Here is a 25,008-nt window from a genome sequence, read left to right on the forward strand (position 1 = left end):
TAAAAATGAAGGAACATAGTGTACAAATTGGTTAATTCATAAAAGCCCACCAGCCGCAACAAGGCGTACCCCTCTTTGATGGGACACTACGTTCATTTTTATTAGTATCTTCTGTATGGCAGTGGTGCAGACCAAATTTCAAGTATTCATTGTTTGCATACATCTTAGAGCTTACAGAGTGCTGCTGTATGCTTTTGTTTGTAAGGAATGTATTTGAAGCTTACAAGTAAAAGTTATGAATATAGCTATAGAAGTAGCTAAAAGCTCTGGCTCCGTTAGCTGACCTTAGCTGAGAATCATAATACTTGGTAATGGTAACGATTCTCTATATGATTAAACATATTAGAATATTGTCGTTGGTGTAATTCTTTAATCAATAATCCAGATCTGCTGTAATGTAAACATATAAACTTTACCTGAAGATTACTTATCAGATGATCAATGCTGTTTGTGCAGCTTGTCAATATTCACAATAATTCAGTATGGTACTTTCACCGCCTTTATTGGCAGTCTTAATAATTCTATAGTCAATATTCTCAAGGTCTTTTGATGACTTGATTACACCAAGTGACAAAACACTTCTAAGCATGAGTAAACTTTTAGCATGTCAGTTTTCCCTCATAAATGTATTACTCACTTTCAAGATATGAGGCTATTAACACTTGGCAGAGACTTAAATCAGTATGGATTCTGGAGCAGGGTTAGTTTTATACCTCTTCGTCTCTTACATTTAGGCTCCTGGTGTGATTTGTTAAGTTTTGCACAGCGGAGAGTCAGTGGTATATGGGACTTTTTGCTACAGTTGGATCTCTTAGTTCTGGGAAGCTGTGAGAGCAAAAGTAAACGTTTCCAATGTCTCAGTTGTATGGCAGAATGTCTAAAATCGTCTAGAATATACTGTATAATGTATATATTTTTAGTGTTTCTTTGTATGTTGAACACACATGGGGCGATTCATTAAGACTGGCTTATACTGACCTGATTCTTTAAGCGTCATTTGCCGCTTAATATATCAAGCGCTTTCTGGTACCTAGCGTGCACCATCGCCAGAAATAAAAGCCAGCTTGGGTCTGGCGTACATTTTTGAGGTAAGTTATATCATGTCAGTGAATTTGGCGGGCAGGCCTGACCAAAAGTCGTAATATGTTTGCGCAACTCGACAGTACTGTGATTATTGTGGAATATAGTGACTTATTAAGGTATTTATCCCAGATTTCTGGCATATGCATCTTAATGAATCCCCGAAAACGGTATAATGAACAGCTTACAACATTGCTCCTTGTCTAGGACACAGGCCACCTCAGAGGTGGCCAGTAACCTTGGCAACGAGCTGTAAGTTCTAGAATTAAAAATCCTCTGTTCTTGAGAAGGGAGAGGATATTTAATATATTTAATAAGAGGTAAATTACAATGTTGTCTGTTTTTGCAAGCACTAAATTTACCAACTTAATCAGCTAAAACAACCTCTTTAACCATCAAAGATTTGTAAAACGACAATTTGTGGATCCAAAATCAAGGTTCCTTATTAGGGACAATCGTTTATAGATTCCAGCTGATGAATCGCATGGCAAATAATGTCTAAAAATAACATTACAAGATGGGTGACAAAAAGATTAGAACCCTGTGTTTTCCTTGTGAGATTTCCGTATAATCCTGGAAGAAACATTTTCCTGCCCATGACAGGGGATGCTGTAAGTGCTTTCTACCTGTGGCTTTGAAAAGCTGTGCCATCTTGTCCTCAGGAACACTTTCTCTAATACCACGTCTTCTGTTTCTTTTTGAGCAATGTTTAAGAATTTCATGAACCATACGATCTTATTGTAACACTTCTGTCCCTGATGTCCTGGGCTCTGCTGCCTTCACCTGGGTCCACTGTTGGTCTCCACGCTGGGTTTTGCAGGTTGCCCGGTGTGACTCTATGATGTCACCCCCTAATACTTAATACTATTTAAGGCCTACTAAGCCACACGCCTGTGCCTTAGTATAAAAAGACTCTAAGTTCCAGTGTTTGGTGTGCTCCAATACTCGTTTTGCTATCATCCGCATTCACGCTTGCTTCGGTAAGGGTAGTGGACTGTGTTATCGCACCCCTGACCTGAAGACACCAGTCGCATTATGTGTGTTATGTCGTGCGTCCTATGTATACACTGTGTAGTGTGAATTGTAATGTATTGTGATATGGTTATGTACAGTATATTGTGAAGTAATGTATAGTGTAAGATGTGATAGTGTAAGGCATAGTTTATAGGCTATCATGTACAGCAAAAATAAAAAAAAAAACCTATATAGAAAAAAAATACCAAAACTAAGACACTGTGCCAAAAATCCTGAATATCAAACATGTATAATTCTCATACCCAAAATAAGTTGTATTCAAAGAAAAACATATGTAACAAATGTTATTGGTTAATTAATCACAAAAAAACATAAAGTACATGATTGCACAACACAAAAAATAAACGAAATATAAAAATATATATGATTAAAATTAAAATTAAACATATACAGTATATGAGTGAGGGGAACGGGATGTGCAGAATGAAAGATCATAACAGAGGATGCATTACATACCGGTACATGTACTTAAAAATTCAGTATAAACATTTAGCTGGCTAAATGGATCACTAGTGCAATAAAAGATTTAATTTAATAGGGCCACTACATGACAAAGAAGTATAGTACACATCAATAGAATCATGGAATCATAGAATGGTAGAGTTGGAAGGGACCTCCTGGGCCATCTGGTCCAACCCCCTGCTCAATGGGGGATTCACTAAACCATCCCAGACAGATATCTGTCCAGCCTCTGTTTGAAGACTTCCATTGAAGGAGAACTCACCACTTCTCATGGCAGCCTGTTCCACTCATTGATCACTGTAACCGTCAAAAAGTTTTTTCTAATATCTAATCTGTGTCTCCTCCCATTCAGTTTCATCCCATTGCTTCTAGTCTTTCCTTGTGCAAATAGGCCATAATGGATAAATTAAAGTGGAAAGTGCAATGTAATATGGTGTAAAATAGTTTACAATATCAAGTAGAAATATAAGGCAACGTGCACACGCTGCGGAATGGGGTGCGGATTTGGCAGCGCGGATTTTGTAAAATCCTGAGGTAAATCTGCAGGTCAAAAGACTGTGCAAACTGTAAAGCGCTGCGGAATATGTTAGCGCTATATAAAAATAAAGATTTATTTATTTATTGCTCTGCGGTTTTTCATCTCCACAATGGAGGAGATGGCAAACCGCAGCGGAATCCGCAGAAAGATTGACATGTCAATTCTTTCTGCGGTTTCAAAACCGCAGGAAAACCACACGGAAAAATCCGCACCATCTGCACTGCGTTTTTTTATTCCCATAGGGAATAATGGTACTGTACACCGCAGCAAAAACTGCTGCGGACCCGCAGCGGCCAAATCCGCTGCGGAACCGAAGCAGAATCCGCAGCGTGTGCACACACCCTAAGGGTACGTGCACACGCTGCGGAATCCGCTGCGGATTAATCCGCACGGATTTTGCAAAAACCGCAGATAATCCGCAGGTCCAAAGACCTGCGGATTATCTGCGGTTTTGCCTGCGGTTTGGTCCTGCGGATTCACTATCTCCACAATGGTGGAGATAGGAACCCGCAGCGGTTTCCGCAGAAAGAATTGACATGCAATTCTTTCTGCGGATTCAAAACCGCAGCAAATCCGCGCGGTTTTTTCCGCAGCGTCGGCACAGCGTTTTTTTTTTCCCATTCAAATGAATGGTACTGTACACCGCAGCTAAAACTGCTGCGTGTCCACAGCGGCCAAAACCGCTGCGGAAACGCAGCGGAATCCGCAGCGTGTGCACACAGCCTAAGATAACATAAAGTAAAACAATCAACACCTAATATAAGGCCATATATAACACATGTAGTGATCCCAGTTTATATAGAGACAGCCATGCCAGACGATACTAAATATAAGCAACAATAGTACAACATACAGACCCTAGAAAGGCACACCACAGTTCCCCACACACCACTCCAACGCGCGTTTCGCTTTCGCTTCGTCAGGGTGATGTACAGTGGCTTGCAAAAGTATTCACCCCCTTGGCTTTTTACCTATGTTGTTACATTACAACCTGTGTTTAAATATTTTCGCAATCCGATTTGTGTGTGATGGATCAGCAATAAATAATCTAAGTTGGTGAAGTGAGAAAAATATAGGCATAAATTAAATTTATGGGATCAAATAACTAAAAATTGGCATGTGCATATGTATTCACCCCTTTTGCTATGAAGCCCTTTAAAATTTCTGATCCAAGCAATTACCTTCATAAGTCACATGTTAGTGAAAGGAAGTCCACCTGTGTGCAATCTAAGTGTCACATGTCTGTCAGTATATACGCAACTTTTCTGAAAGACCATAGAGGCTGCAACACCATTAAGCAAGAAGCACCACTACAACCAAACACCATGAATTCCAAGATCACAGTGGCAAAAATTTGCAAAAATTCCAGTGGCAAGATATGAAAAGCTCATAGAAACTTATGAAAAGCAACTTACAGCTTCAATTACAGCAAAAGGAGGCTCTACAAAGTACTGACTTTAGGGGGTGAATAGTTACGCACACTGATATTTTCAGTTATTTTGTCCTATCTGTTGTTTGCTTCGCAATAAAAAGAAAAACAATTGTTCACAGCTGTTATCATGTTCTTTTACATGAACTGATGCAAACACTCAAACAAACCCTGAAATTCCAGGTTGCGAGTTATCAAAAAGCGTTAAAAAAAAAAAATTGCCCAGGGGAGTGAATACTTTCACAAGTCACTGTATATAGTTAACTTTATTATAGGTAGTTACATTAGGGTAAGACAGAGTGTTAGTGCAAGTGACTGCTACCTGTTTAGTTATTGAATTACAGTTGGAAGTGGAAAGTGAGTAGTGCTTCCTAATGGGTGATCCACAGTGAGAGGAGACTAAGGAAAGCGGTAGTGTGATCCTGAAGAGAAGTTACTGATGAGACAGAGTGGCCTTCCAGAGAGGGGTCCTTGGATAGAACACCAAGTCACGAATCCCAGAGCTTGTAACATAGAAGGTAACAGACTTAAGCAGTACTGAGTACGATGGACTAGTGTGGGTCCTGAGTGCAAGGGTCCAGGGCTCCAGTAGTGGATGAAATAAGACTGGAAACCAAAGAGCATTTAAGGAGACTAGCTGATAAGGACTGTAGCATTAAAGCTGGGTTGTGGTGAATTAGAGAGAAACCATGTGGTCACTTTCATATACTCCAAAGCAGGTGAAACTGATTCACAATCGCTTATGTTTCCTAACTGTACAGATTGATATACCTGAAGTTTAACTGGACTTGGTGCTAATACTGTGATGTGCAAGTGCTCCCTTACATTTTTGAGCAATGCATTTGGGAATTTGAACTTTATATTTTCTTTTTTTATTGTATGAGACAGTTTCATAAGTTCACATAAATGGAACAAAGTAGGTGTCTGAACCACAGTGTCTTTTTTCTTATTTCCTTTATTTTTAAATAGCCCAAATAACTTCTCGGAAAAAATATAATTTGGTTTGGTTTTGCAGAAAAAACTCATTATCAACTTGTTTTATATATATATATACTGTGTATATATACTGTGTATATACTAGCTGAAGAGCCCGGCGCTGCCCGGGCATAGTAACTAACTGTGGTTAGTTATAACAAATTATAATTATTTTCCATCCCATAGTCGAGTGCCCATATACCCATCATACATATCCACCATCTCATAGGCCCGTGCCCATATACCCATCATACATATCCTCCATCCCATAGTCGAGTGCCCTTATACCCATCACACATCCTCCATCCCATAGTCCCATGCCCATATACCCATCATACATATTCTCCATCCCATAGTCCCATGCCCATATACCCATCATACATATTCGCCATCCCATAGTCGAGTGCCCATATACCCATCACACATCCTTCATTTCATAGTCCCATGCCCATATACCCATCACACATCCTCCATCCCATAGTCCCATGCCCATATACCCATCATACATATCCTCCATCCCATAGTCCCGTGCCCATATACCCATCATACATATCTGCCATCCCATATTCCTGTGCCCATATACCCGTCATACATATCCTCCATCCCATAGTCCAGTGCCCATATACCCATCACACATCCTCCATCCCATAGTCAACCATTATGACATCATAATAAGCGGCGGGGCTTGCAACCTATGATGACATCAGCGTCGCCATGGCAACCATATGACATCATAATAAGGGGTGGGGCTTGATACACACACACTTTTTCCCCATTATGTAGATAGTGGCAAAATTGTTTGGTGAATTGGAACGCGCGGGGTTAAAATTTCGCCTCACAACATAGCCTAGGACGCTCTTGGGGTCCAGACGTGTGACTGTGCCAAATTTTGTGGCTGTAGCTGCAACGGTGCGGATGCCAATCCCGGACATACATACATACACACACTTGAGCTTTATATATATTATATATATATATATATATATATATATATATATATACTGCTCAAAAAATAAAGGGAACACTATTCCATTTGCAACAGGCTGTTTGTGTTCCCTTTATTTCTATGAGCAGTATATATATATATACAGTATAACTTCCATGGGGGGTGGTTTTTGTTGTCCTTTCTCATTCTCAGGTCCTCTACCAGAGGGTTCTGCGCAGGATCTTAGTTGTTCCCAGCATTGCGCATTTCTGGACAGAGATCTCAGATGTTGCCCCTGGGATCTGTTGTAGCCATTTTTCCAACTTAGGGGTCACTGCTCCAACTGCTTCGATCACCACTGGATCACTGTTGCCTTCACCTTCCACATCTCCAGTTCTCCTTTGAGGCCCTGGTATTTCTCCAGCTTCTCATATTCCTTCTTTGTGATGTTGCTGTCACTTAGCACTGCCATGTCTATTATCATTGCTGTCTTCTGATCCTTGTCTACTATCACAATGTCTGGTTGGTTAGCCAACACCTGCTTATCCGTCTGGATCTTGAAGTCTCACAGGATTTTAGGCCTTTCATTCTCCACCACTTTCTCTGGGGTCTCCCACCTGGACTTAGGAGTACTTAGCCCATATGATGTGCAGATGTTCCTGTATATGATGCGCCCCAGGGGCCGTGGGGTACTCGGTACCGGGCCCGTCGACTTCAATGGGGGATGGTGTCACAGTGGCTGTGACCCGGTCCGTGGCCCCAGGCGGTCAAATGAAAAATGTTGTTGTTTGGGTGTAGTAAAATGGAAATAAAGTCTATATATGACTACGTGATGCCACCTGTGGTATTCTGGTCAGAGGTGACCAGCGCTGCTGTGTTGTTCCCCTGGGACTGTTGGTGTGACGCAGCTGAGGTGAAAATGGCTCTCCACAGGTAGAGCAGTAGTCCCAGGGCCGTTGAGATTAGTTGACAGATGATGGGGTAGCATGGAGCCGTGGATGTAGCAGAGTCGGGTTGATGACGCAGAAAGAATGGTAGAGGACACAATTGCAGGTAGTTCAAACGGCTTTACTCACAGTTCTGTTCTGCAGTACAGATGCCCGCCTCCATGCTGTGTCCTCAAGGTCAGGGATCCAGTAAACTCCCAGGTAGATAAGTACACCCCTCCAACACTCCCTGTCAGTATATACCTTCCTAGGCTGTCTCCGCAATGCTGCTTTAACTCCTTCCTTCCTATCAGCATCTCACAGTCAGTGTCCCAGGCTAGCTGCCGCGGATCCTGTCAGAATTCGTGACTCAGGTGATTCCTTGATCCTACGTGGCAGCCTGTCCCGAGAAGGTAACTGTGGAAGTTCGCTGTGGCCCATACAGTAACCACAACTGTCAGCTTGATAGTTATGTTCGATGTTCACTTCACTAGGCTAGGGGCTGAGACCCTTCTGCGACCTAATTTCTTCCCCCACCTGATGGCTATCAGCATGGTACTCTAGAAATATCACTCCTTCCTTCAGGGAGCTTTCCTTCAAAGCCAATCAGTCCAGCAGCTCCTGACAGGACCTGCCCCAAATACGTCCCTCCACCTGCTCTTCCCCTGAGGGAACTCTTTACAACTCACTTCAAATCTCCCACTCTTTCTCTAAGCTCCGCCCACTCGCTGTCACTCATTGGCTGTTCTAAATCACTCCACTTTCTAAGCTCCTCCCCTTCTACCTACCTTCCCCACTAACCCACCAACAACCTTTCCTAGCCAGTCTGGGATGAGGCCATCCTCCCGAAGGGTACAACCAGATGCCCTGACTAACTAGTGTGTGTGTTGGGTGCAGTGTTAGGTGTGTGGTAAAGTGCCCCCATCTTACCTGGTCGTGAGATACCACACCTCTGGATGAGGTGCAGTACCTCTGTGTCTACCGGACCCACGGGGCACCACATATACAATTCCCGTTACTTGGTTGTGGCGTTTAGTATACGCTGTTCCTGCTTGCATTTTGCATCCTGACACTATGTGTTGGACGGTTTCTGAGGTTTCTTTGCATAGTCTGCACCTTGGGTCTTGTCTTGTGCTGTAGATTCCTTCTTCTGTGGATCTGGTACTTAGTGCTTACTCTTCTTTCACTATGATTAGTGCCTCTGTGCTGTCTCAGAGGCCAGCTTTCTCCAGCCATTGGTATTTATGTATATACACTGCTCAAAAAAATAAAGGGAACACTTAAACAACACAATGTAACACCAGTAACAGCCAGTAAGCTTTTAAAGATAAAAGGATATGTAAAATGTCAAGTGCTAAAGTCCATAAAGATTGGTATAAAGAAATGCATGGATCAGTGTATAAAAAGCATAGAAGAGGGATTAAAGAGAGCGGACATGTAAAGTGTGAGATACTAGTGTGTATGGGAATAGATATGAGAAAATGGGTGTAAAAAGTAATGCAGAGGGGTAAAATCTCAAATGAATGGGTGGCATAACACAAACACCATGAGGTTGGACCAAACAAAGTATGCACAGAGGGAAGACTGGCACACACACCGGGTGCACGCAGCTACCTTAACGGGTAGGTGGCCCCATTTTTGTGCTTTATTTTTGTCCTCCCCCTGTCCGACATGTTTACACATGTGTCCACATTGCACACATTCTAGTAACCATACACTCCTCACATGCCAATCCTTTTTCACTCCTCCCACCCACATCCACCTCCTTTCCATCTCACATTTCTTTTCATTGCATTTACTACCTCACTTTATTGCTGAACACCCTTCAGGTCTAACACATTATATCTCCTATCATTTTTCTCTGCCCACGTTACCATTTTTTGCTGTACCATTTTCCTTCCCATACCAATCACCTTATATATTTACTTATTATTGTTCCACTCCTGGCAGTCACTCATTCTCTTTGTGTTAGTTCACATATCACATATACTTGTCTTCTCTTGGTGACACTCCCCTTCATTTTCTGGTTTATCCATATGCCACTTATACATTATATATAATTTGCATCACTTCCCTGTATGCACAACAATTCATCATTTTGTATACATTCAGCCTATATGACACTACCATAAGCTTCCTTTTTCCTTGCCCATATGATACCATGGGACGCATGCGCAAGCACTCAATTGTGCCCTGACTGTTGTAAGCCTCCAGTATCTTTATGCCTCTGACGTGTCAGATTATCTGACAATGCTCCAGCATCGTCGGTCGATGACTCTAGGGGTGGAGACTTCCTGTTCCTCGAGCGGTGCAACTCTCCTCTTGTAATCTATTGGCTCTACACACTATTTAAACCTGGTATAGTTAGAACACCCTTCCCTGACAAAGGACAATGTCCAAAATGCGCGTCGGGGTGCGGGTCGCGCACAGATCAATCTACCGCTCAGGTATTATAAAACTTACCTTCTCCTTCAGTTGCAGGCGCATTGTGTGTCACTTGTGATACTCCATGTTGATAGGTTTTTACAGTGTGTCCTATTCCATTCCTGGGTTGACTTATATTCTATGCACTGTACCATCTACACACCTACTACTGTGTCTCAGCACATCTATTACCTCACACTGCTGTTACACACTTTGCCTTTAGATCTTTACCTATGTACATTGCCTAGCACACCAATGTGCTTTTATCAAACCAGCATCTGACACATATTGAAGGCATTATATCTGCCATGACCTTCATTGATACTCCCACATTCACTTAAATTCTTGCTCTTTGAGCATTTGGTCTGGCATTGGTGAGTATTGTGTGGTTTGTAATTAATTTGGTTCTTATATTAACAACTTAGTGACTACCAATACATCTTTTTACTGACCTGCGATATAAGAGAATAGCATCCCCGACTGATGACAAACATGCAGCTGTCAGTGGTAGACTATGGCTGACAACTTGCTGCATAAGCCAATAAGCCACGATCAGTGATGGCACATACTATGGCCATTTAACACGTTAAATGGTGCTGTAAATAGTGACTATGGCATCTAGATGGTTAACAGAGAGTGGTGGCTTTCTCCTTAACCACACTGGCATTTTGAGATCTTTATCGATTGGTCCTGATATTTGCCATGGCAGTTCATGACCAAATAGCAGCCTTAATGTCTTCCAGCTATAGCGGCCTGTTCAAAAGTTATCAAAATTTAGGTGGTAAAAACAAAATTTTTCATTCCTGTCATGCCATTCTGCATTAATTCCTGAAAAGCATCCGAACGGTTTATGAACTATCCGAAAGCAATTTTGAATACCTTGAGAGGTGCCATTTTTAAAATGGTATCACTTTTGTAGGTTTCCAATATATAGGACCCCAAAGTCACTTAAAAACTGAACAGGTCGCTAAAAAAATCGGTTTTGTAAATTTCTTTGAAAAAATGAAAAATTGCTGCTACATTTTAAACCGTGCTGATGTAAAGTGGACATGAGGGGAATATTATTTATTAATGTTTTTGTGTGGTTCGACTATCTGGATTAAAGGGATAATCATTCAATATCAAATTTCTGATATTTTTTATAACTAAATGCAAAACATATCAACTTAAATTTACCATTATCATAAAGTATGATGTGTCACGAAAAAAAAAACAGAATCAATGGGATATATTGAAGTATTCCTGAGTTATTACTAGATAAACCGACACTGTTCAGATTTAAAAAAAATTGGCCCGGTCACAAAGGGGTTAATGCATTTTCCCCATATTTTATTGATTGTATGTGCAGGCACTCTTTCCTGTTGTTAGTGCCACCTTTTCACCAATTGTTCCAATAAAAGTGTTTTACTTTTCCATCTATGCTTTGTTACCTTTTGCCCTCTCATTTGGATTTTCTTCACTTGGTTCTATTGCACTGACCCAAACAGTCTGCCATTCCTCTCCATGCACATGTACAGTTGAAACCAGAAGTTTACATACAATATATAAAAAGACACATCTGCATGTTTTTCTCAATATCTGACATGAAATCAGAATAAACCTTTCCCGTTTTAGGTCAATTAGGATTACCATAATTATAATTGACCAAGTGCCAGAATAATGAGAGAGAGAGAATTTGTATTACTTACTGCAAAGTCAAAAGTTTACATATACTGAGATTACTATGCCTTTAAACAATTCTGGACTGCCCATATGACGAAGTCACGTGTTTGGAAGCTTCTTTTTTTTTTTTGCAACATCTGAGTTAATTAGAAACACACCTGTGCATGTATTTTAATGCACACCTGAAACACACTGCTTCTTTGTGTAGCATGATGGGAAAGTCTAAAGAAATAGGTCAAGATATCAGGAAGAGAATTGCAGATTTGCACAAGTCTGGCTCATCCTTGGGTACAATTTCAAGATACCTGAAGATGCCTCGTTCATCTGTACAAACAATTATATGCAAGTACAAAGAAGTTGGGAAAGTCCAGCCATCACACTGCACAGGAAGGAGCTGGGTTCTTTGTCCCAGAGATGAACATGCTTTGGTCCAATATGTGCATATCAACCCAAGGACAGAAGCAAAAGACCTTGTGAAGATGATGGCAGAAGCTGGTAAGATTGTGTCAATATCCACAGTGAAGCGAGTACTGCACCAACATGGGCTGAAAGGCCACTCTGTCAGGAAGAAGCCATTACTCCAAAGGAAGCATAAAAATACAAGACTAATGTTTGCAAATGTACCCAGGAACAAAGACCTTCATTTTTAGAGACATGTGCTGTGGTTTGACAAAACTAAAATTGAACTTTTTGGGCACAATGACCATTGTTATGTTTTGAGGCAAAAGGGAGAAGCTTGGAAGCCTAAGAACACCATCCCAACTGTGAAACATGGAGGTTACAGCATCATGTTATGGGGTTGTTTTGCTGCAGGAGGGACTGGTGCACTTCCCAAAATAGATGGCATCATGAGAAAAGAAGATTATGTAGCAATACTGAAGCAACATCTTAAGACATCTGCCAGGAAGATAAAGCTTGGGAGGAAATGGGTCTTCCAAATGGACAATTACTCAAAGCATACTGAAAATAATGGTAATAAAGTGGCTTAAGGATAACAAAGTCAATGTTTTGGTGTGACTATCACAAAACACTGATCTCAATCCTATTGAAAATTTATGAGCAAAGCTGAATAGTCAGGTGCAAGCAGTTAAACTTTTGACTTTGCACTAAGTAATAAAAAAAATGGCTTAAAACATTCTCTCTCTCATTTATCCTGGCATTTAGCAAATATTAATAATTATGGTAATCCTAATTAAACTAAAACAGGAAAGATTTATTCTGATTTCATGTCAGATATTGAGAAAAACAAGCATATAGGTCTTTTTATATAGTGTATGTAAACTTTTGGTTTCAATTCAACTGTATATCATTATCAATAACATTACACTTTCACAAGTCGTTTAGATGATATATATACATTGCCTTGGTCCCATGTGTATTTATTTCTCATGTGTATATATGTATATGTGGCGCCCCCAGGAGTATGGTCACCACAGTGGCATTGCCTTCCTCCAGGGAGGGTGATGTCAGGCTTGGAGGCAATGAAGGGTCTCTCTAACAGTTAATCATTTTCATGCAACACGGTTCCCACTCCGGGTCAGCAGAGGGAGCTCTGAACCCAGAACTGAGGGGAGGAGCTGTCTCTGGGGGCCAGGAAGGAGTGAGTTAGTGTGAGGAGGGCCATGTGTGTAGACGTGTGGAGAGAAGCTGGAGGTTGAGCTGAGGATAGAGAGCTCCCTCCCTGTGATAGCGCAAGATCTGGAGCCTGGTCTCCATGGTTGTATGGATACTGAAGGTCCTGCAACAGAAACCAGAGGAATAGGAAGCTGTAAATGCTCTATTCCCACCTAAGACTCGGAGGCACAACAGCGACAGGTGAGCCCAGAGAGATAGAGGGCTACAGCTGTCTGCCATACAAGGTAGTTCTAAGAGAAGATAAGGAAGAACTTCAGTGTAACAAAGTACTGCATGTACCTCCAGCCAGCGCTAGGAAGGAGACTACACAACCCATCTGAAAGAGAGATCCCTGAGTTACTTCCAGGCTAGCCTGCTCCTGTGCCATCTGTAACCAGGACTCTCGACTGCGTTTGCCAAGTAAACGTAAAGAAACTGCACTCTGTTGTGTCCTTGCCTCCTTCCTGCAACGTCTTCAACACTGCTACATCTCTGTGCCAAACACTGCACCCTCTTCCTAAACCTTTATCTACACTGCCCTGGGACATACAGCCCTGCCTGTGGAGGGCTACACCATCATTGCTGCACAGAGGATCGGTCTGCAGCGTCGGCTTAACACCTTCATTGCCGAACACCACAGGTGGTGTCACGAATCACTTATAAACTTTATTCCCAACCAAACTCCCTTTTTACATGGGCGCCCAGGGCCACGGACCGGGTCACCGCTGCTGTGACATTCCCATCTGAGAGACCGGCCCGGTACCGAGGTCCCCACAGCCCTGGGAGGGCGACCCATTTTTGGCGTCACAAACACGATTACGGAGCTCGGTATCCCCGGGTCCTGTGTGCCAGAGACTGTGTTTGGTGCTATAGATTGTGTGCGAAATTGGAGCCATTGCCGCCATTATCCCGCTGATTGGCGCGCGCGGGAAGAAAAGGGGGCAGGCCTTCGTGGGCGGAGCCCGCCAAGAAGCGCGAAAGGAGAAAAGCGCACAGGAAGTAAAAAGCTGAGGCCTACAGTTCCGGCGTCCCCTGATCCAGCCGAGGAGCAGCATCCAGTAAGCCAGCGCAACCCCGCGGCCTGGCCCACGTTAACTAGGGGGGAGAGAAAATGTCTGAGGACAATGCCAATGCAGCAGCGGACGCTCCCACTAACCCCCCAGCGCTGCCAGATGCAGGGTCCAGCGCAGCTGCGGCTCCAACAGCGCCACTGAATCCGGCAGCCAGCGCTGCATCCAGGGCACCGCAAGAGTCAGCATCCACCGCAGCGGTCCCCATAATGCCGCTGTCCATGCTCTATATACTGGGAGCAGCCTGGCTACCGCAGTACTCGGGTGAGTCGCATACCCTGAGTGAATTCAAAGAGAGACTGTGCAGTTTGTTCGAGGTGTATCCTCTATTTGAAAGCCAGAAAGTGAACATCATGATTGGGCAGCTAACAGGTGCAGCACAGAGATAAGTAAAAGCCTGGCAGGACACTGATAAAGAGACTGTTAAAAAGATCCTGGCTAAGCTAAGGAGCACCTTTGACACCCGCACTGCTGCTGAAATCAAGATGAGGTTCTTTGGATGTAAACAGAAAGCACAGGACAGTATACGGGGCTATGCTCTTAACCTGCAGGAGGCACTGCAAGCCATAAAGCAGATGGATCCAGACAGTGTGCAGGACGGAGACAGACTGTTATAGGAGCAGTTTATTGAAGGACTCCTATCCAGTACCCACAGAGCACAGCTGCGCATTATAGCCCTGCAGAACCCTGACCTGGATTTTGCAGTCTTCAAGGACAGGGCTATCCGGGTGCTGCATGAACCAACTGTCAGCCATCCAGCGCCCCCTAGGCACCCAGCGATCACCTACCACCAGGAAGCAACATCTTTCCCTTCCATCCCTGTGGAGGCTGATGCACAGACTCTGGATAAAGATCCGACAGAAGAGTTGCGTCTTCAGGTCCAGGAGTTGACAAAAGGGATGGCTGCATTTACTAAAACCGTGCAGTCCCTGCAGGTGTCCTCCAAGGAGAAGATTCAGCTTGCTTAAAGTCCAGAGGATGTCCCCTGGAAGAGGAGAACCCCGCCACTCCGAGGGAGGAACAACGGTCGCTATGACCAGGACCCACGTCCCATCTGTCCTCACTGCCACAAGGCAGGCCATCTTGCAAGATTCTGTCCTTTAAACGAGTAACCCCTGGGGCAGAGGGCCAACCCCCAGGAGTAGGACCACAAGGCCCAAGGAATTGGCGAGCCAAGTATGTTGGAGGGAGACCGATCCTTCCAGTGGTGATTGACGGCATCCCCATGAACGCTTTGCTGGACACTGGCTCCCAGGTGACCACCATGCCCTATATCCTCTACAAGCGGTATTGGGCTGACTTTGAACTCACCCGTGGCCCAAGTGATGAACTAACAGTAGTTTCCAGTAATGGTCAGTCTTTACCACAAGTGGGATGTAAAGAAATTACTGTTAAAGTGGGGAGGGTGGAGTTAAAATCTCAAGGTCTGATAGTTGTGGATATTGATTGACGAGAATGTAATCCCATGATGACTCTTGGTACAAATGTAATTGAAAATTGTCTTTCCGAGGTTATTGTCTTGTTGCAACAGGTGGCTGAGACTTCTGGTTCCAGTGAACAAGGAGTTCTGCAGAAGGAGATCAAGGCCCTGATGCAAAGACAGCAGGTAGAACTCTCTGGCGGAGAAATTGGCAGCGTCAGAGTGAGTGATGCTTTCCCCATTGCAATACCCCCCAGATGTGAAATGTTCATTTGGTGTCAGGCAGCCATAGGCCTCAGAGGAAAAGATTACCAGGCATTGGTAGAGCCAGTGTACTCTGATAGCAGGCCCACTGTCCTAACAGCCAGAGGGGTAGTTGATGTACGTAAAGGGAGAGTACCTGTATGCCTTTTGAATTGTGGGGAGGAGGTGGCCACAATACCTCGGTACGCCACAGTTGCTAAGCTGCTCCATGTCAGTAACAATGCAATGCAGGCAGCAGAGCCCTTGGTTTCATCCGACCAGGTGGAGGACAATGGCTCTGTCAAGCAGCAAGAGGAGTGGTGTCAGCAACTGCAGGTGGGAACTGACTCCACACCTTCATACCAGAAAAATGGGGTTTACAGAGTGACCCAGGAGTATGAGCGGGTATTCAGCAAACACCATCTAGATTTTGGGAAGGCAAAAGGGGTTCAACATCATATCCCCACTGGAGATCATCCACCCATAAAAGAAAGGTACCGGCCTATACCACCAACACCATATCAATGTGCCAAAGGTATGTTGAGAGAGATGAAGGAAGCTGGGGTTATCAGAGACAGTTGTAGCCCCTGGGCAGCTCCAATAGTTTTTGTAGAGAAAAAGGATGGTACCATGAGAATCTGTGTTGATTACAGGAAAATTAACAGCTTTACACATAAGGATGCCTACCCATTACCCAGAATTGAGGAGTCATTAGCTGCACTTAAAACTGCTAACTATTTTTCCACCTTAGATCTCACTAGTGGGTATTGGCAGGTTCCCGTGGTAGAGGCAGAAAAGAAGAAAACAGCATTTACCACCCCAATGGGTCTCTGTGAGTTCAACTATATGCAATTCGGGTTCTGCACCGCACCAGGAACATTTCAACGGCTGATGGAGTGCTGCCTGGGACACAAGAACTTTGAGACAGTACTGTTGTACCTTGATGATGTCATCATTTTCTCCAAGACTTATGAAGACCATCTGAAGCACCTGGCTGAGGTGTTCGAAGCCCTGTCCAACTTTGGCCTGAAGGTGAAGCCTTCCAAATGCCACCTCCTGAAGCCCAAGGTACATTACCTCGGTCATGTACTGAGTGCAGAAGGTGTGGCACCAGATCCGGACAAAGTCACAGTCATCTGGGACTGGCCGATGCCCAGCAACCTCCATGAAGTACGCCAATTCCTCGGGTTGGTAGGTAACTACCGAAGGTTCATCAAAGGCTTCACTGAGATAGCCACCCCTATGCAGAATCTTCTGGTGGGGCAGTCCAAGAAAGCCAAACAGAAAAGTTCCACATCTGAATGGACTGAGGAGTTGGAGAGGTCCTTCACCCGACTGAAGATGGCTCTCACAGAGGATGAAGTTCTGGCCTACCCAGACTATGACCAACCTTTTGTGTTGTATACTGATGCCAGCAACGTGGGACTTGGAGCGGTACTGTCACAGGTACAGAATGGCAAAGAAAGGGTGATCTCCTAGGCCAGCAGGAAACTTCGTCCCACTGAAAGGAACCCTGACAACTACAGTTCCTTCAAGCTGGAGTTCCTCGTCATAGTCTGGGCTGTGACTGAAAGATTCAAGCATTACCTAGCTTCAGCCAAGTTTACCATCTTCACGGATAACAACCCGTTGACTCACTTGGAAACTGCAAAACTAGGTGCACTGGAGCAGCGATGGATGGCTCAGCTGTCTAACTATGAGTTTACCATCAAGTACCGAGCAGGGCACAAGAATGCCACTGCTGATGCGCTGTCCAGAATGCCTTATCTGCTAGATACAGGAGAAGACCCTGAGGCTCTTGAAGAAATAGAGTTACCTCCCTTCCACCGGCCAATTGCGGCCCAACGTGCTCAAGGAGTGAGAAACAGGTGGTCTGGCTTGAAAGAGGTCACCCTAAATCCATTGCCCCATCATGACTGGGAAGAAATGCAGGATAGCGACCCAGCAGTCCGCCTGGTGAAGGAGCTACTGTCACAAGCTGACTGACACCCAGAGTCGAATGCTCCTGAAGAAACCCAGCAGTTGTTGAAGGAAAGAGGCCAGCTGTTCATCTATGAAGGAAAGCTGTGTCGGAGGAGTATCAATGCCCGCACTCATGAGCTGGTCTGGCAAGTGGTAGTCCCAAAGAGAGAGGCATCAATGGTCTTGGAAGCATACCACAATGGAGCTGGCCACTTCGGATGGAAGAAGTTGGAAGCGTTGCTCCGGGAGAGGTTCTACTGGGCTGGTATGAGGAAAGCCATTGAAAAGTGGTGCCGGGAGTGTGAACAATGTAACCTGCACAGAAAGGATCGAAACAGCCAGAGAACTCCTCTACAGCCAATAATTACCAAACAGCCACTGGAGTTGGTTGCCCTAGACCATGTGAAGCTGGTCCCAAGCCGCTCAGGCTACATCTATGCTCTTACCATTGTGGACCACTACTCAAGATTCCTGGTAGTTGTGCCTGTCAAAGATCAAACAGCCAGGACAGCAGCCAGAGCCTTTCAACAGCACTTCTGTAGGCCACACGGTTACCCTGAGAGAGTGCTTACAGATCAAGGTCCAGCTTTTGAGGCAGAAGTGTTCCAGGAATTCTGTAACTTGTACGGTTGCAAGAAGATCAGGACAACCCCTACCATCCACAGACCAATGGCATGTGTGAAAAGATGAACCAGGTAGTGATTGACTGAAGACCTTGCCTTTGGAGTAGAGAAATCTGTGGCCAGAAAAGTTGCCAGATCTTGTAGACCTCTACAACCACATTGCTGTGAACTCCACCAACTGCACTCCAGCCTACCTAATGAGTGCGAGGCCTGGTAAGCTACCTATTGATTTGGACATGGGAGTCCTTACACCTGAAGTGACATCACCAGATGCTGACTGGGATACGGAGAGGCAGCAACAGTACAGAAGAGTACAAGAGTGTGTGGAGAAGAGTCTAGCTCAGGCAAGACAAAAACAAGTGAAGAACTACAACCAAAATGCACCTGCAGTTCCCTTGTCACCAGGAGAACAAGTCCTCAAGAGGAAAAGAAGACTGCATAAATTGGATGACCAATGGGAAGCTGAACCCTACACCATTCTACCCTCAAATTTTGACAATACCAAGGTGTGCCTTATTAGTAAAGATGGAGGAGAAACCTCAGCAGCAATATCAAGAGATCATTTGAAAGTATGCCCTGACCAGTTAAAAGAAAGAATGGAAGAACAAAGTAACATCCAACCCATAGAAGAAGAAGAAAAGGTCAGCAATATACTTGGGGAATTGGACTAAAGTAAATGATGCCATAGTGGTGCCAGTGTTAACGTTTCCCCAACTGGTAGTACAAGAAGACGTGACTCATGAGAACTCTGAAAATCAGGAAGTTCAGGTAGCAGATGCCACACCAGCAGTGGAGCCAGAGAACCCTCGCCCTGACAGTGGTGAATCTGTCATACCCATGGTGGGACTAAGAGCCCATAGGAGAATACTACCTAGTTTACCTACACCAGAGTTACGTAGGTCTACCCGCACTACACAAGGTATACCGCCCATCAGATATCGTGTATAGATAAGTTTATGTGAATGTTGAAATTGTGTATATATGTAACTGTTCTCAAGTTTTGTGCCTACAGATAATCTGTAAGAAGCCTTTTTGAAGTTCTGGTTTCATGTTTTGATGGACATTGGACCACAGGACTTGTGTGGTCACTACCCTTGTAAATAGTTCACCATTTGCCCAGGAATGGACCATGGACATTGATGCTTGGACTTATCATCATAGGACTATTTTTGGAGCCTTTGGTTTTTGGAAATTTTTCCTTAAATCTTGTAACCTTCATATTGTTAACATGTTTATATGTTTTTCATGTTTTTCTTTTAACAGTCCAGGAGTACTGACTTGCACTAGGGGAGAATGTGGCACCCCCAGGAGTATGGTCGCCACAGTGGCATTGCCTTCCTCCAGGGAGGTTGATGTCAGGCTTGGAGGCAATGAAGGGTCTCTCTAATAGTTAATCATTTTCATGCAACACAGTTCCCACTCCGGGTCAGCAGAGGGAGCTCTGAACCCAGAACTGAGGGGAGGAGCTGTCTCTGGGGGCCAGGAAGGAGTGAGTTAGTTAGTGTGAGGAGGGCCACATGTGTAGACATGTGGAGAGAAGCTGGAGGTTGAGCTGAGGATAGAGAGATCCCTCCCTGTGATAGCGCAAGATCTGGAGCCTGGTCTCCACGGTTGTATGGATACTGAAGGTCCTGCCACAGAAACCAGAGGAATAGGAAGCTGTAAATGCTCTATTCCCACCTAAGACTCGGAGGCACAACAGCGATGGGTGAGCCAAGAGAGATAGAGGGCTACAGCTGTCTGCCATATGAGGTAGTTCTAAGAGAAGATAAGGAGGAACTTCAGTGTAACAAAGTACTGCATGTACCTCCAGCCAGCGCTAGGAAGGAGACTACACAACCCATCTGATAGAGAGATCCCTGAGTTGCTTCCAGGCTAGCCTGCTCCTGTGCCATCTGTAACCAGGACCCTGGACTGCGTTTGCCAAGTAAAGGTAAAGAAACTGCACCCTGTTGTGTCCTTGCCTTCTTCCTGCAACGTCTTCAACACTGCTACATTTCTGTGCCAAACACTGCACCCTCTTCCTAAACCTTTATCTACACTGCCCTGGGACATACAGCCCTGCCTGTGGAGGGCTACACCATCATTGCTGCACCCCACCATCTGCCCCAGAGGATCAGTCTGCAGCGTCGGCTTAACAACTTCATTGCCGAACACCACAGGTGGCGTCACGAATCACTTATAAACTTTATTCCCAACCAAACTCCCTTTTTACATGGGCGCCCAGGGGCACGGACCGGGTCACCGCTGCTGTGACATTCCTATCTGAGAGACCGGCCTGATACCAAGTACCCATATATATATATATATATATATATATATATATATATATATATATACATACACACACACTGTTTATACTGTATATCCATAGAAGTCCAAAGTCTCAACAAGTCATTTCACGCAGCAGTTAGAGTGTAAGTATTTTTTATATTGCAGAAGCTATATAAGTAGAATGGAAAAAAGTAATAAAAATTATATATTAACTTAAAGTCTTCACTTTAAATGTAGAAATAGAATACATTTGGAAAAGAACATTATAATGTTGGTGAGCATCCATTAACAGTTTATGGCATGTAGAACTATAGCTTTTGCTTATAAGTTATATTATCTAATAATCCCGTAGTGGACTTGTAGACTTGAGAAGTGGTAAGGTAATGGGAGTACTGTCAAGGACACTGCTTGTGCACTCAGCTAGCCAGGATGGATACTTGGTTTCTGCTTCAATACCTGTATGACTTTGGGGATATGTTTTCAGAACAAGGGTGTCAAGAACTCCATCCTTATCGTCCTTATGATTGTGTCGTTAATCTGACCTTATATCAGACCTTCCTCATCTCCCATCGCTACAGTTTTTTTCATTGCCCCTGCCTAGATTTCCGTGAACTTAATCGGTCCATGATTCATATTCTCTCCCTCTAATTCTGGACCTCTTTAACCAGATCATAGGGGCAAAATGGTTTTCTAAACTGGATCTTAAGGTGGCATATAATCTTATTCGAATTAAGGAGGGGAATGAGTGGAAGACAGCCTTTAATACACTTGAGGGACACAATGAAAGCCTTGTGATGCCATTCAGGTTCACTAATGCCCCCGCTATTTTTCAGCACTCTGTAAATGACATTTTTTGTCTCCTGGCAGGTAGATTTGTGGTGGTCTGTCTTGATGACATTGATTTATTCACTTGACCTCATGTCACATCAGGTACATGTCAGGCAGGTCTTACTGATACTCAAAGACAATAAATTATTTGTTAAACCAGAGAAATATATGTTCTTGGTTCAGGAGATCCCTTTTCTGGGTTATCACTTATCTTCCACTGCTTTTCGCATGGATCTGGCAAAATTCCGGGCGGTACTGGATTGGGATTGTCCTGAATACTTTACAAAAGTTTTTAGGTTTCGCCAACTAGTACCTTAAGTTCATCAAAAACATTTTTCGGTAGTGGCCAAACCTCTGATTGATATGACCAGGAAAGTGACGGACTTTTCCAAATGGTCTAGTCCTGTCAGTGAGGCATATTGTACCTTAAAGAAATGTTTTACTTCCGCGCCGATTCTTATACAGCCTGACGTCACTCAGACACTCATTGTAGAGGTTGACACGTCTGAAGTGGGGCTGTATTGTTGCAGGCACTTCTCCAAGTAAATGGCGTCCATGTGCATACTTTTCAAAGAAACTGTTGTCCCCTAGAAAATACAATCACATTGGTAATAGGGAATTCCTGGTAATAAAGTGGGCTTTTGAAGAGTGACATCATTGTTGGGTGGGGGCTATAGATCTGGTCATGGTAATAAACGATCATGAAAACCTTTTATATTTGGAATCTGCTCAGCATCTGACACCTAGATGGGCAAGACGGTCATTGCTCTTCACCAGAGTCAACTTTTTTATGATGTATAGGCAGTGGAATAAGAACATTAAGACGAATGCCTAATCTGGTTGTTTTCCTGGGCCTGGGGATAATTGTGAATCGGTTCCTTTATTACAGAAAAGGGTAGTTATTGCTACTATATGTTCTGATCTGGAGAGGGAGGTTGTAGAAGCTCATGGGAGCTCCCCTGCTGTTTGTCCTTTGCATTTTAGGCAAACTGTTTGTTCCAGTGAATCTCCGTTTTAATGTTTTAAGTCAACATGGTAGTAAGGCCACCACTGATCTCTCTACTTGGCGTTTTTGGTGGTCTGGAGTGCACCAGGATGATCAGGAGTATGTAGCTGCCTGCAGTGTTTGTGCACGTTCTAAGACCCCTCATACTCTTTCGTATGGGGCTCTTCAACCATTGGTGGTTCTCAGTAGACCTTGGACTCATTTGTCGGTATATTTCATCACTGATCTACCCATATCTGCAGGTAATACTGTAATATTAGTGGTGGTGAACAGATTCAGCAATATGTCTTGTTTTATGGTGCTACCTGCTTTTTTATAACACCAAGTTCTTGGTGCAAATTTTTATCAAAGAAATCCTAAAGTTACATAGGACTCCTACTGATGTTGTTTCCGACTGGAAGGTGCAATTTATTTCCCAATTTTGGAAAGCATTCAATTGTGGATCCATCTTTCATTTTCTTCAGCCTTTCATCCACAGTCTAATGGGCAAACCGAACGTGTAAACTAGGATCTTGAAACTTATTTTTTTTGTGTCTGAGAATCAGGAGGATTGGGTTGATTACTTACCTCTAGCTGAATTTTGAAGTGAATAAGCGTTGTCATGAGTCTACTGGCAAGTCCCCATTCTTCAGGACCTATGGATTTCATCCTCAGTTCTGCTCTTTCAATAGGAATCGTTCTTCAGGAGTACCTGAAGAGGAACAGTTTTCTTCATCTATTACATCAGTGTGACAAGGTTTTCTTTAAAATTTGAAAAAGATGGGGTTCAAATATAAGTGTGTGGCTGATCAAAGAAGTTTGGTGGGTCCGGATCTGTGTGTTGGTGATGTAGTGTGACTGTCCTTAAGGAACATTAAGTTGAAGGTTCCATTTTGGAAATTGGCACCCAGGTTCATTGGTCTCTATAAGATTGTGTTCAATCCAGTAGCGTTCAGTCTTGCTTAGCCGATCATTTTTAGGATTCATAATGTGTTTCATCAATCTCTACCCAAAAATACATTGCTTCCTCTGAACCATCCCACCACCACCTTTCCTGCTTATTGTTGATTGGAATTTGGAATTTCAGATAGCTAAGATTATTGATTCTCGCTTGGTTCAGTGATCTCTTTAATATCTGTGAGTACCAGCATCTGATGTCCATGTGGTCATGTTGATCCATTTTTTTACATGCCTCACCCTGATAAAACGGCACTGAGGTTCCAGAGGTCCCGCACAGAAGACAGGGTACTGTCACGGGCAGGTACGGACTGGGGCTGACATTTAGCCCTGGCATTTGAAATCACACAGGCCCATGTTGTCCCCGTCCCCAAGAACCAGATGAGATATATTACTAATATTACCCTGGATGGAGGAAAGGAAGATTTACTATAAGACCAATATTTCTAATGATACCTGTGGCCTGCTGGGGTAAGTGACGGAGTCAGCGACTTTGTGCTCCATCACATCTCTTAACAGCATGGGTGTCTTCAGAACACCGATTCTGTTAACAACATAGCAGACAAGGCAGCCCACGACCAGAAAGACCCTTCTGGAATTTGCCAGAATTGCCAGATGGCCAGTCTGGCCCTAGTCACGGGGATACCGCAACAGAGAAAGGCCAGAAAACTGTGGTGTTTGGTTTAATGAACTGCACTGGTTCGAAGTACTTCACCATCTTATTCAACAGTGCAGGTTTTGTACTTGCTTGCAGTGCAAGAGTTAATCTGTTCATTTGAAGCTCCTGATTGTCTACCTAGATTGTCTCAGCTGTTCAGTATGGGCCACTCCCCTCTTCTATATATGCTCGCCTCTGGCACTTAGGGATTGCCAGTGTTAGTTCTTACTGCCTGATTCGAATGGTGGCTCAGTGATTAGTACTACAGCCTTGCAGCGCTAGAGGCCTGGGTTCAAATCCCACCAAGGACAACATCTGCAAGGAGTTTGTATGTTCTCCCCGTATTTGTGTGGGTTTCCTCCGGGTACTTCGGTTTCCTCCCACATTCCAAAGACATACTGGTAGGGAATTTAGATTGTGAGCCCCATCAGGGACAGTGCCAATAATGTTTGTAAAGCGCTGTGGAATTAATGAGTAAAATAATAATAAATAATAATAATTTTGGAGTTGGAAGTGTAGTTCATGGTTGGAGTTGGTATTTGGAGATTCTTCAGGAGATTGTTGCGTGGAGTTTTGTCTGTGTGGACATGCTCACCCTCTCCTGTTTGGTTTCTCCTTCTTTTATCTCCCTTGTGTCCCACTCTGTTGTTTGATGTGTGCATTTTGTATGGTTGGTATTTTCATTTACCTCTGTCCATCTTCCCTTGTTTGTCTGGTTAGTATGTTCCTGTACACTTTAACTTCCCACTACCCTGGGTGGGGGAGAGGACAGATCAAGGTTGATATAGGAGCATAGCAAGGCACGGGAACCCGACATCTCTACTTTCAGGAGTTATCTGGGGGACAGGGATAGACTAGAGCGAAGTGAAAAAAATATTCCTATTTTAGGATTTACAGCAGGTTTGCTATTTTCAAAAT

The sequence above is a fragment of the Dendrobates tinctorius genome, unplaced genomic scaffold (assembly GCF_039654945.1).
Source record: "Dendrobates tinctorius isolate UK_male_01 unplaced genomic scaffold, ASM3965494v1 ptg000075l, whole genome shotgun sequence".
Classification (NCBI taxonomy): Eukaryota; Metazoa; Chordata; class Amphibia; order Anura; family Dendrobatidae; genus Dendrobates; species Dendrobates tinctorius.